Source organism: Anomaloglossus baeobatrachus, chromosome 1 (assembly GCF_048569485.1).
Source record: "Anomaloglossus baeobatrachus isolate aAnoBae1 chromosome 1, aAnoBae1.hap1, whole genome shotgun sequence".
NCBI classification, from domain to species: Eukaryota; Metazoa; Chordata; class Amphibia; order Anura; family Aromobatidae; genus Anomaloglossus; species Anomaloglossus baeobatrachus.
This window is the reverse complement of record NC_134353.1, coordinates 56,786,936-56,801,044: the sequence shown is the minus strand read 5'-3', so window position 1 is coordinate 56,801,044 and position 14,109 is coordinate 56,786,936. Positions and strand designations below refer to the sequence as shown.

At 47.4% G+C, this 14,109-nt stretch overlaps 1 pseudogene; it reads right to left on the bottom strand.

Annotated features, from left to right (window-relative positions):
* Positions 1–619: 619 nt before the first annotated feature.
* Positions 620–4,492, bottom strand: LOC142263652 (uncharacterized; annotated as a pseudogene).
* Positions 4,493–14,109: the final 9,617 nt, after the last annotated feature.

Genomic DNA, 14,109 nt, shown 5'->3' with positions numbered 1-14,109 from the left:
ATATGTCCAAACCTACCGCATTTAGGTGGACTCCGTCCCCTCTCCAAAATTCGCCATCCCCCGACTCCAAATCCGGATGACGGACCGCCACTGCCCCGTTTCTGGCCATAAAGCGACCCACGGCTCTATTTACCTTAACGCGCGCCTTATTTATCCTATCTACGGACCTTGCATCTCGCCAGACCTTCCTTGGGACAATATCCGACCACACTGTTGTTACCTTTGGGTACATTGCCCATAACCGCAAGAGATCAAATTTAATATCTTTTATCAGCTCCCGAAAAGGCCTTTTTCCCAGATCATTGCCCCCAATGTGCAACACTAGCACATCAGGGGCCCGATCCAGCCTCGCAAAAAAATTAAATTCAGGTAGGAACTGTTTCCATGCCATGCCACGTTTACCAATCCAGCGAAGTATAGCATCCTCCCTAGAGAAATGTAATTTCCTACCGCTCGGACGAACTGCAGCACGCAATGCCGCCCAGAAGACAAAAGAATGCCCCATGATCCACACTAGGAGAGGGCCAGCACCTGAGGGAACAACAAAAGAAAAAACTAAGAAGAAACCGGACACTGAAACATAAAGTAAAAACATTTTCACATTTCACAACCTGTCAATTCACACATATGACTTGAATCTTCCAGATTCCCACCTTCCAATCCTTTTTACCACTTCATCACTGAGCCCTCTCCTGGCTGCTTCAGTGGCTGCCCCTATTCTGAACGAATGGCTGCCAAAATACGCTGATGAGAAACCACCCCACTCCAAACAGCGTTTGAAAATAGATATAAATTGAAATCGAGACAATGAGGAACCATCCGCATGCACCAACAACGGAATGTTAGCCCCACCAGCTACTGAACCGAATTCCCTTAAACAACGGACCGGACACATCGCCGATCCGGGGACTCCAAACACCACCACTCTGCAACCTTTTCCTAACTGATCAGTTTTAGAAGAACGGACTAATATTTCAATCCTGTCCTCATAAAGATTGACACTATCCCTCGATAGACCATCCCTTTTAAATCTGGAGGTGCACACCAGCTCCCCTAACCGCAAAGCTGCAAAGAATGCCAAGGAAAAAGCTAACTTAAAGAGACGCTTCTCCCAAATAGAAGTACAAACCCTATCCACTTGCCTCCCCAAACTCAACAGCAAGTCGTAAGAAATTGGTCTTCTCTTATCTTCCACTTTCCAACCTCTCCTCCATCCTTTTAGCGCTTGTACAACTAAAAAGGATTTTGTTACATCCTTAAGGCCCCTAACCTTGAAGCCAAAGGCTAAACCAGCTAAAAAACGATTAACTTTAGGAACCGACCAACCAGCTTCCCGATAATGGCCTACTAGCAGTAACAACCGACCATCGTCCTCCATGTCGCCCCTACAGATAACTTCCAATCCTCCCAAACCTTCCAAGCCTGTGAGTAGGCTGACCAGGTACCACCTGATAATGATCCGGAAATCAGCTTCCTTGCCGCTCGAATGGCAGAACCCACAACTCCATTGGACAAGTCAGACCTTTAGCTTCTGCTGCAGGTGCCAATCTCTGAAAAAGCGCCGTCTGTGAACAAGAAATTGAATCAGCGATAAGATTATGTGCCCCCGCTTCAAATTCCGCCACCAACCAAGAATTTAAAGACAAACACAAAAGAACCAGTTTTTGCAACACCTTAACTACCGGGGGGGACGCCGCTGACAATGAATTAATTGCTGACACCACTTTTTCATTGCTGCCGCAGAACTTCAGTTTTTTATTCCTGAACCTGTCACCCCAAAGTGTCAACGCCCCTACCAGGGGGAACAGTTCGATCAATGTCGCATTTTGCAACAAACCCGCGGACCTCCACTCCATTGGCCACTTGCCATAAATCCAGCTGCCATGACAGTATGCTCCAAAACCCTCAGCCCCCACCGTGCTTATGAATAGGCCTGCCACACTCAGTTTTTCCACAGGGTCCATCCACAACGTCTTTCCATTGTAAACTTTCAGAAAATCAGCCCACACTAAGTTCCTTTTTTAACCTAATGAAATGATGAGGAGCTTTTACCCCACCTGTTGCCATTGCCAGCCTTCGGCAAAAGGCCCTGCCCATGGGCATGATGCGGCAGGCGAAATTTAACTTCCCAAGTAGCGACTGAAGTTCTCTCAACGTTATCTTTCGTAACTGCCTGGCTCTCTTCACCTCCACCAAAAGCTCTGCCACTTTTTGCTCTGGTAGTCGACACTCCATAGCTACTGTATCAATGACAATGCCTAAAAAGCTCAATACCATAGTCGGCCCTTCAGTCTTATCTGCTGCCAATGGAATGCCAAACCTCCGAGCTACCGTTTCCATGGTATGCAGTAGCAGGGAGCATTCGAAAGAATCAGCCGGGCCTATACACAAGAAATCATCTAGATAATGTATAAAAGATTTCACACCCGAGACCTCCTTTACAACCCACTCCACAAATGTACTAAAAGCCTCAAAATAGGCACAAGACAGAGAACAGCCCATTGGCAGACAGCGGTCAATGAAAAAACCTCCGTTCCAAAAACACCCTAATAAATGCAGACAATCTGGGTGAACCGGCAATAATTGGAACGCCGCTTCAACATCCGTTTTTGCCAACAAAGCTCCTTTTCCAAATGTTCTCACCCATTCGATAGCCGAGTCAAACGACGTGTAAATAACTGAACACAGGTCCGGATCAATCCCGTCATTCACAGATGCTCCCCTGGGAAATGACAGGTGATGGATAAGCCGAAATTTGTTCTGCTCCTTTTTTGGAACCACGCCCAGCGGTGAAACCCTTAGGTTCCTTAGGGGAGCCACAGAGAAAAGCCCGTCCATGCGACCTAAAGCAACCTCTTTCATTAATTTCTCAGATACAACTTCCGGAAATCTTAACGCCGATTTTAAATTTTTTGTACAAAAACTAAACTCCCTATCAACAAACGGAATCCTGAAACCATGCTTAAAACCGTCTTCCAACAAGAACGCCGCCGCCCGATCAGGGTATCTATTTAGAAAATGCTGCATCTCTGCCAGCCGCACCGGTGTCACTCCTTTTTTCGGCATTATCTCCCCCTTTTTGCTTTCCCCCTCGGAAGCATTTGGATGCGCTATGACCCCCACTGCACACAGAGCATTCGTGTTTGAATTTACACTTGCCCCCGAACTTGCATGCCCCCTCATTAAATAGGAAGCACAATCCTTTCTGCAGGGCAACTGTGTGCCCAGCCTGGACAGGGCCGCCTCCGCTCCCTGGAAAGGACTGTCCACCGAAACCAGACCTATTGGGTGAAGAAACCTTCATCCAAAGGCTGATATCTTTATGATCCCAACGAATGTTGGGACGTACCGCCTTGCGTTGATGAAATTGTTCGTCATACCTAAGCCATCCCTGACCCCCGTACACCCTGTAGGCTTCGCCAATAGCATCCATGTAGCAAAAAAGTCCGGAACAATTATCCGGTGCTTTTTCCCCTATCACGCGGGCTAGTATGGCGAATGCCTGCAGCCAGTTAGAAAAAGTTCGCGGAATTAAACGGTACCTCCTCTTTTCTTCGTCCTCTTTCTTTCCTTCATCCTTCCTGGCCCGGTCTAAATTAAAACGTTCTAATGGCAAAAGGGAAAAAATATCTACGTACTCATTACGCCATATCTTTTCCCGCACTTCTTGTTTAAGGTGGGCCCCCAGCGGCCCCTCAAAGCAGACGTACACCTCCCTCTTTGCTGAATCATCGAGCCGTACCACGTCGTCGTTTTCCTTTTCTCCCTGACTAACCGAAGGGGGTTGACTATGTGCTCCGACACCAATCGCACTCCCGGCTGGAACCCCGACTTCCGGTAAAGGATTGGCAAATGCACCAGACAACACGCCAAGCCCCCCAGCCGATACTGCACCTACGCTCGAGCTACCCGTCCATGCCACCGCCGGTGATATCCCCCCTTGGACTCCCACCGAACCTAAAATAACCGCTAGCGTGCGCAACCCCTGTGCTAACATATCTACCCTGGGCCCTGACTGCTCCCCCCCTGATGGCCCCTCAGCACCACTAACTAAAGGGCAGGGTAATATGTGGTTAAGAGAAAAATTAGAAGGGTTCTCACCTGGCTGCCTGGGTGCTGTGAGCCCAGCAGCCGAAGATCCTGGTTCCTGACGCTTTCCTGCATCATCCGATTCGACTCTAGCAGAGCCCCCACGGCCTTGATGGAGGAGGCTCGATGCGAGCGAATCGCTTTCGACGTGGTCATGTAGTCGTGCCAGCTCCTGCTGGCCGGGTGGCATATCTAGTAATGGCAGGCCCAGCACCTGCTGGCCGGGAGGTAATCCGTGGGGTTGCAGGCCCAGCACCTGCTGGCCGGGAGGTAATCCGTGGGGTTGCAGGTCCAGCACCTGCTGGCCGGGAGGGATCGCCTGAACAGGAAAGCCCAGCATCTGTTGGCAGGATGTTGACATTGGCTGTGGGAGGGCCAGCCCCGGCTGGCCGGAAGTTGTCATCATCGGGGGGCGTGGCTGTGTCTGCTGGCTGGAGACAGACAACGCTGAGGACCAATCGCTTGCGTGATCTGTTCTCTTCCATGGAGGGAGGAGGGGCTGCCGACTGCTGCCTGCTCCGTGACCCACGCTGAGAGACCCCGGCCTGTGGTCTCCGTGCTCCCTCTCCTCTGCGCCGGGCGGGCGATGCAGGCTCCTGAGCTCCTGCCGACGCCGTTCTTGTCTCCTCCTGCGTTGTCCTAGATGGGAGGGAGGCCGACACCTCCCTCTGCTGCAGGCCCCGCCGTGAAGCAGGATTCCTCCCAGGACGGGACCGGCGCGAGGCGGCGGGCCTGGCGGCACCCTGACCTGAAGGGTCCCCTGAGGGGCTCCTTATTTGGCGCCGGACCCGAGGGATAGCTTCTGGGCTTAGGCGCGCCAGAGGCCTGGTCCTCCGTGACCGGCATGGTTCGGGGGATGGCTGAGCTGGAGCATCCCCGGCCCCTTGCAGCAGGCTGTTCACTGAAGCCTGGAGCCAGTCTGATCCCATCAGGCCGGCAGCGGTTCTAAGCTGTTGAAGAATGGCATCCACAGACTCCATTTTCTGGGGCAGGTAAGCTGGCACACAAGGACAGGTAGATTGTTCCGTTTCCTGTGCTAAAAAGGATGACCCCACTAACTGACCACCCCTTATAAACCCCTTAATTGTTCCCGCCCCCACTAACTACGCCCACAATGCACAATTCAAACTTCCTCTATTTCCACCCCATCTAAGTATCTTTAACCCCTGCCTAACCCCCATCACTTAAAAAACTCCCAACCTAACCCAGTCATGTCGGCCTCCCTTTTAAGGCTGTGCCCAGTACGGCCTCTCTTTACTGATCCCACACTTGGACACTCGTAAGAGCTGTTCACGTTTCCATTCGCACATTCTGGCCTCTCACCAGCTCATGTTGAAGTGGGTCATGAGGAGATCGTATGTACAGATGCCCAAATATTTGAGTAGCCACGTTCTCACGAAGTTGGCAACGTGTCTCAACAAGGGGTGGACGATGATGAGACACAATTGTCAGGAAGTCAGGAGGAGGAGCAGGGTGCGGAAGAGGAAGACGACGTGGTGGATGATCCAGTAACTGACCCAACCTGGCAGGAGGATATGCAGAGCGAGGACAGCAGTGTACAGGGGGAGGGAGGCGTAGCATCCCAACAGGCAGTAAGAAGCAGGGTGGTGGCTCCAGGCAGAAGTCAGGCAACCGTTCCCCGGAACAACAACACGACACAAGGTGCCTGTACAAATGTTAGGTCTTCCCGAGTCTGGCAGTTTTTTAAGTTGGCTCCAGATGATTCTAAAAAGGCCATTTGCAACACCTGCCGTGCCAGCATCAGCAGGGGTACCAAAACTAGCAGCCTGACCACCACCAGCATGATCAGGCACATGTCAGCCAAGCACCCGACTTTGTGGGAAGTACAACAGAGTCGAGGAGCAGTGCTTGCTGATGTCACTGCTACGTCTTCGCTTGTTGTGCATGCGAGCCAATCCCCTGTCCATGCTGCCTGCGAACAAGCCTCCTCCGGTACTGCACCTGCAGTTGCCTACCCAGAAATAACACCATCATCAAGCACGTCCTTGTCCCAGCGCAGCGTTCAGTTATCCATTCAGCAAACCTTTGAACGCAGGCGCAAATACACTGCCAACGCCCCACATGCCACAGTTCTAAATGCTAACATTTCACGACTGCTTGCGCTGGAAATGTTGCCTTTTAGGCTGGTGGAGACAGAAGCATTCCGCGACCTGATGGCGGCAGCTGTCCCACGTTACTCGGTCCCCAGCCGCCACTATTTCTCCCGATGTGCCGTCCCCGCATTGCATAACCACGTGTCACAAAACATCACACGTGCCCTGAACAACGCTGTTTCACCCAAAGTCCACCTAACCACAGACACGTGGACAAGTGCTTGTGGGCAAGGCCGCTACATCTCGTTGACGGCACACTGGGTTAATATTGTGGAAGCTGGGACCCAGTCTGAGCGAGGGACAGAACACGTCCTTCCCACACCAAGGTTTGCAGGCCCTACCTCAGTCAGGGTTTCACCCACACTCTACAGCTCCGGAATGTCATGCTCTTCAGCCTCCTCCTCCTCCTGCGCATCCTCATCCACTTTACCCTCCACACCAGTCCCAAGCTGGAAGCACTGCAGCACTGCCTCGGCGAAGCGGCAACAGGCTGTGCTGAAGCTAATCTGCATAGGTGACAAACCCCACAATGCAGAAGAGGTGTGGACAGCTCTGAAACAGCAGGCAGATCACTGGCTCACACCTCTGAACCTAAAGCCAGGAAAGGTCGTGTGTGACAATGGCCGGAACCTGGTGGCGACTTTGAGGCGAGGCCAGCTGACACATGTTCCATGCGTGGCCCATGTGCTCAACCTCGTGGTTCAGCGGTTTCTAAAGTCATACCCAGAGCTGTCTGATCTGCTGGTAAAAGTTCGCCGCCTGTCTGCACATTTTCGAAAGTCACCTACTGCTTCAGCCGGCCTTGCCGGCTTTCAGCGCCGTTTGCATCTTCCGGCTCACAGACTGGTGTGTGATGTCCCCACGCATTGGAATTCAACTCGGCACATGTTGGTCAGGATATGTGAGCAGAAGAGGGCAGTTGTTGAGTACCTGCATCACCTAAGCCGTCGGGAAATGGGTCAAACTGGAGATGGATGTACGACCTATGTACCATCCTCCAAAACTTTGAGGACTCCACCAAGATGGTGAGTGGTGATGACGCCATTATTAGCGTCACCATACCGCTTCTCTGCCTTCTAAAACGGTCTCTGCTCAAAAACAAACATGATGCATTGCAGGCGGAGCGCGATGAGTTACAGCAAGAAACAGTAGTGGGTGTGGATGATAACACACAGCCCAGCCTCGTCTCATCACAACGTGCAGTGGAGGACTATGACGAGGAGGAGGATGAAGACATGGAGCAACTCTCCGGCCAAATTGAGGATATGACATGCACACCAGTCATATCCTCGGTTCAGCGTGGCTGGCCAGAGGACAGGGTAGATGAGGAGGAGGAGGAGGAGGAGGACAGCATGTTCAGTCATCGTGTTGGTCAGGATACTGAAGTACTGGCTGTTAAGAGTCTGGCGCACATGGCTGACTTTATGGTAAGCTGCCTGTCTCGTGACCCTCGCGTTAAGAACATCTTGGCTGACAATCATTACTGGTTGGTAACACTGTTAGACCCACGCTACAAGGAGAACTTTATGTCTCTTATTCCCGAGGCGGAGAGGTCAGCCAAAATGCAGCAGTCCCGGAAGGCCATAGTCACGGAAGTAGGCAAAGCATTCCCCTCACAAAACGCTAGCGGCATAGGTCAGGAATCAGTGGACAACCAAGGCGTACAGCCGAGAGGGGCACAAGTCCAATCCGCCAGAGGTAGGGGAACAGTCTTTAAGATGTGGGACAGTTTTCTCAGCCCCTCACGTACCACAGCCCCTGAGGTGCGGGGTAGTGCCACAAGAAATCCTAAGTTTGCCCAGATGCTCAAGGAGTACCTTGCAGATCGAACAACTGTACTCCGACATTCCTCTGTGCCTTACAATTATTGGGTATCCAAGGTGGACACGTGGCATGAATTGGCTCTCTACACCTTGGAAGTCCTGGCCTGCCCTGCCGCTAGCGTTTTGTCAGAGCGTGTTTTTAGTGCCGCAGGTGGAATCATTACAGATAAACGCACCCGCCTGTCAACTGTAAATGCTGACAGGCTGACTCTGATCAAGATGAACAAGGGTTGGATTGGGCCAGACTTCACCACACCACCAGCAAATGAGAGCGGAATTTAAAGTTTGTAATGGGAATTTGCCATGTACCTCCACTCACCCATGGGTAGACCCGCTCCTTTGCAATGGGAACAATGTTTTGAGGCTCTCATGCACGTCTCTATCCAGGGACAATGTCGAGCCTCCCAATTTTTGGCTGCCCTGCCTAAGGGCTATACTACAATAGACCCACTTCCTTACAATGGGCACTTCAGGGTTACAGGCCCTCATGCACGTCTCTATCCAGGGACAATGTGGAGCCTCACAATTTTTGGCTGCCCTGCCAAAGGGCTATACTACAATAGACCCACTTCCTCAAAATGGGCACATTAGACTCAAGAGGCCTTCATGTACGTCTCTTCTCAGGGACATCGAAGTGCCACACAATGTTTTCACGTAAAATCTTTCATGTAATCTCCAAAAGTAACATACACCAGCTCTATCTCACTATTGGGTATGTGCCCTTAACATTTCCGCCATGAAAATTCATTTTGGTGTCATTTTGGAAGGTTTTCTGGTGAGTCCGTAAAAATGGCGTAAAACGCGGAAAAAATTGTTCACAGCTGTGACTTTTGAGTGATAAATGCTTCAAGGGGTCTTCCCCATGCTGTTGCCATGTCATTTGAGCACTCTTCTGAGACTTTTGTGACATTTTTAGGGTTTCTACATGCTGCCGGGGGTCATTTCATAAAAATACTCGGGTCTCCCATAGGATAACATTGGGCTCGGTGCTCGGGCCGAGTACACGAGTATCTTGGGATGCTCGGCCCGAGCCTCGAGCACCCGAGCTTTTTAGTACTCGCTCATCACTAATAATAAAGTTTTAAATATAACAAGTAACTACAAATATGTGATTCTGCTTTCCCCTAAACCATAAATGATCTAGTTTGCTTACATAGCGTCGTCATATTATACAGCGTCATCACTGTGCCCATTGGGGCTCACAATCTAAATTCCCTATCTGTATGTCTTTGGAGTGTGGGAGGAAACCGAAGTACCCGGAGGAAACCCACGCAAACACGGGGAGAACATACAGACTCCTTCTAAATGTTGTCCTTAGTGGGATTTGAACCTAAGACCCCAGCAAAGCAACAATACTAACCACTGAGCCGCCGTACAGTGCTAACCACCCAGTTACATTACAGTGCTAACCACTGATCCACTGTACAGTGCTATCCATAGAGCCACCGTATAGTGCTAATCACTGAGCCACCAGACAGTGCTATTCATATTCACCGTACAGAGCTAACAATAGAGCCACCGTACAGAGCTAATCACTGAGCCACCACACAGTGCTATTCATAATCACCGTACAGTGCTAACCATAGAGCCACCGTACAGTGCTAACCACTGAGCCACCATACAGTGCTATTCATAGAGCCACTGTACAGTGCTAACCACTGGGCTACAATAGAGTGCTAACCACAGAACCACCATACAGTGCTAATGGAGCACCCCACGGGGCCTTCAGGAATACTCGTTACTGGGCCGGTGAAGGGTCAGGGGATGTCATGGGTGTCCCTGCCCGATTCTGTAACCCTGAGGTGTCCACAAAAAGGGGAATGGATTGTGGGATGATGAGGATGAAGGATGTTGGGAGTAGTAGTTGTCTCGTGACGCCACCTGTGGTGTGAGGCCAGGGATTAGCCGCCGCTGCAGGTGCTGTCCTCTAGGGCGGATGGTGTCGCAGCCAGGATTGTTCGGCTTCTCATAGGTAGAGCATGGCCGCAGGGAAGGATGAGGGGGATGATAGTGATCATTGGCGCAGGAGCACGGGGCGACGACGCCTGGCAATGAAGGGCGGACTCAATAGTTGCGGTTCAAGGTTTTTACTCACTGTCCATTTGCTACCCTTGGAGTGCCGGTCTCTGCCGTGATGGGCCCCTGCCGATCCCGGATAATTCGGAGGTCACTGTCGGTGTTCACACTGTGTCTCCTTTCTGGATGGGGTCCCTCCAATCCCGGAGTGTGGAATGTGGAACGGGCTGCGGGTGTTTCCTGCGCTCTCCGCAGACCCTAGAGTCCCCGGTAGCTGTAGAGAGCCCGGGCTAAGCTTCTTGCTCCAAGCCACGGGTCCTGCAGTGCTCCAGAAGTGTGAGGAAGAAAATGCCTGGACCGAGGTCCTGACTGTGCTCCTCACCCCAAGCTGTGCCCGGGGTAAAACTGCTCAAGTGTGAAGATGCTCCTTCCTTTTCCCCAAGTGCTGCCTGCCCCCCAATTGGTTGTCCTAGTGACCGGAAAAGTCCCATGCCTCGTGATGGCCACCCCCCTATCTACCCCAGGCCAACCCCGGTGGGAAAGCACACTGTATGTGGTTTATGAATGTGAGAAACACCAGCAATTAACCTTTTCCTTACCCGGGATGAGTACTACACCTTAAGTGAGATGCAATACCCTGTGGCAACTGAAGCCTCAGGGGCGCCACACTAGCCCCTGAGCCACCGTACAGTGCTAACCATAGAACCACCGTACAGTGCTAACCATAGAACTACTGTACAGTGCTAACCACTGAGCCACCCTACAGTGCTAACCATAGAACCACCGTACAGTGCTAACCATAGAACTACTGTACAGTGCTAACCACTGAGCCACCCTACAGTGCTAACCATAGAGCCACTGTACAGTGCTAACCATAGAACCACCGTACAGGGCTAACCATAGAGCCACCGTACAGTGCTAACCATAGAGCCACCGTACAGTGCTAGCCACAGAGCCACTGTACAGTGCTAACCATAGAGCCACTGTACAGTGCTAACCACTGGGCCACATTACAGTGCTAACCACTGAGCCACATTACAATGCTAACCACTGAGCCACAGTACAGTGCTACCCACAGAGCCACAGTACAGTGTTAACCACTGAGCTACCGTACAGCGCTAACCACTGACTTACCGTACAGTGCTAACCACTAAGCCACCATACAGTGCTAACCATTGAGCCACATTACAGTACTAACCAATGAGCCACTGTACAGTGCTAACCACCAAGACACCGTGCTGCTGTAGTAATTAATTTTTCTCTGGTGTGGAGTTGCACATCTGTGTTGTCTAATTATATTAATAAAAGTTAGTGACTCAGGCCCCAAATCATTAAGATGGCGTATCACACTTCAGCCCTAATGAGGGGCGTGCAGGAGTGAGATCCGACCAACTGATTAAGATGATAATTCAACGATGATTCAGCGCATCCAATCAGTGACGCCTCCGTCAGAACTGTTACTCCGGTCAGGACTAGAATACTGTTCCTAGGTATAAATTATGCTACAACGTTTGGTGAATTTGTTGGGTAGGCGTCACTACTTTACCTTTACCTAACTCTATAATATAAGGGATGTAACAATAATAATAATAATAATAATAATAATAATAATAAATGCTATGATTAGTAATAAAACAGTATATTTTGTCTCTAAGCAAAATGTATGAAATTTTTAACCATTCTTTTACCATTTTTACTGGTCTTTGTTGCCACCTTGTGGTTATATATGGTATTATCACAGATATTATTTTCATTGATATGTCCAGTAAGGATGATGGCTATGGCCCCATATTACTACTTTTGGAGAGAAACACTTGAAATAAAGCCATCTCTGGCATCGGTAAAGCTAGCTAAAAATGTGTCTACTATAATCATTTATCATGTAGTGAATGAAAAGACAATTATTATTCTCTGAGGTCCCTCCAGACCCCAAAACATAAAAAATGAAGGGAAAGAAAGGCTCTGAAATAATAGGAAGGGAAAGAAAAGATCTGAAATGATAATAATAATAATAATAATAATAATAACAATAATAATAATAATAAAAAGAAGTTTTTATTATTATTATTATTATTATTATTATTTCATATAATAACACATTATTATTATTTGCAATAATAATAATAAAAAACATATATATATATATATTATTATCTGAAGAAATAATAATAATAATAATAATGTTATCTGATAATAGTAACAATAATAATAAATTGTCTGAAATATTAATGATAATAATATCTGAAACAATAATAATAATAATAATAAGAAGAAGAAGAAGAAAAACAATCATCATATTTCATATAATATTATTATTATGATTGCATATAATAACACATTATTATTATTAGTATTATTATTATTAGTGATAATAATAATAATAATAATAATAATAATAATAATAATAATAATAATAATAATAATAATAATAATAATAAAATATATTATTATCTGAAGAAATAATAATAATAATGTCTGATAATAGTAACAATAATTATAATAAATTATCTGAAATATTAATGATAATAATATCTGGAATAATAATAATTATAATTATAATAATAATAATTGTATAATATAATTGCTTTTAGACTTTTTGGTGTTTCGTTTTTGATGTTTTTCTCGGCTTTCTCTTAAAGTTGACTTTATTTGTTGGCTGTTTTGGTTTTCTATTTATGTTCTTCATTCTGGGCGGTGTTTGGGTTTTCAAGATGTTTGCTGCTGATTAATCAATAACATTTTTTTTAAAACATTGCTAGATTTTATGCTTAAATGTACTCCAGTCCTCCTTGGAGTGATTTTATGTCCACCTGAATTGTTCTTAGTGCAAATTTTCAGACATTTTATCAGAATGTGCAACTTTTATAGGGCTAAAAAGCATGATTGATTTTGAGAAAAAATCAATAAACACATGCGCCATTTTCAGGAATATGGCACAACAAAAATACAACAAATGTCACAAAACAAAAAAAAGATAAGTAACAACCCTCCCCACAAATTATGCAGTGGGACCATGATACTCACTATTCCTAGTCCCTCACCTGACTCCTTCCGCCACCTTCTCCACAGCACCCCGCGGCACTGCACAGGTCTTCGGTTTCTTTGGGGCTGAGGCCAATGCATCACATGGGGCTCAATGCTCATTATTGACATAAATGATATGTGTTGCCCCATCATGTGACAGGATAAAAGGCTGTTGCGGCATTTAACCCAAGCTGCAAGCAGTCATATGTTTTTATTTGCATACATTAGGTATAAATGAGGGTGTTATTGGCTAAGGAATATTAAAACGACTGGATCCTTTTTAGCTTTCATATTAAAAGCAGCTCAGTATTTATGGTACATTAAAAAAACTGCAACGTGTGAACATAGCCTTTCTGTGCAGGGTGGCAGTATATCACTTTTTTCTTTATCTGTCGCAGTGTTGTGTGAAGTTGGGGAAAAAAATGCGGAATGTGCTCTAGAAGTGATCGGTTGTAGATTTTCTGAGATGAGTTCTGGTTGGAAGAAGTCCTCCAGATGAAGCTCCAGATGAAGAAAAGTGAAGATGAATTACTTCAACTAGATATGTCACTTGTAAGTCAGTGTATTACATGTACACACACACTATGCACAATATAATATATACAGAGCTCTTGTGTATAATGTCACCGGTGATCTCTGTATTACCTGTACACTATATACAGAGCTCTTGTGTATAATGGTGGCAAAATTAGTGTTGCATTTTTGTGGTTTCTATTCATGATCACCAGTATTGTGTTATTTGGTCACCATGTGGTGATAATATATGGTCTGGTTATGATGTGGTGGTATTTGTCACATGTATATGGTATTATTCGGTCACCGTGTGGTGCTAAAATATGGGGTGGTTATGATGTGGTGGTATTTCTCCCTTCTATGTGGTATTTTTGGTCACTGTGGTAGTAATATGTGGTCTGGTCAGGTGTGGTGTTTTTTCTCACTTGTATGTGGTATTTGTGGTCTTGGTATAGTGAATAATGTTGTGTATGGAGGTTATTTGCTCACTCTGATATTAATTAAGAGAAGATTATTTATATTCATTAGAG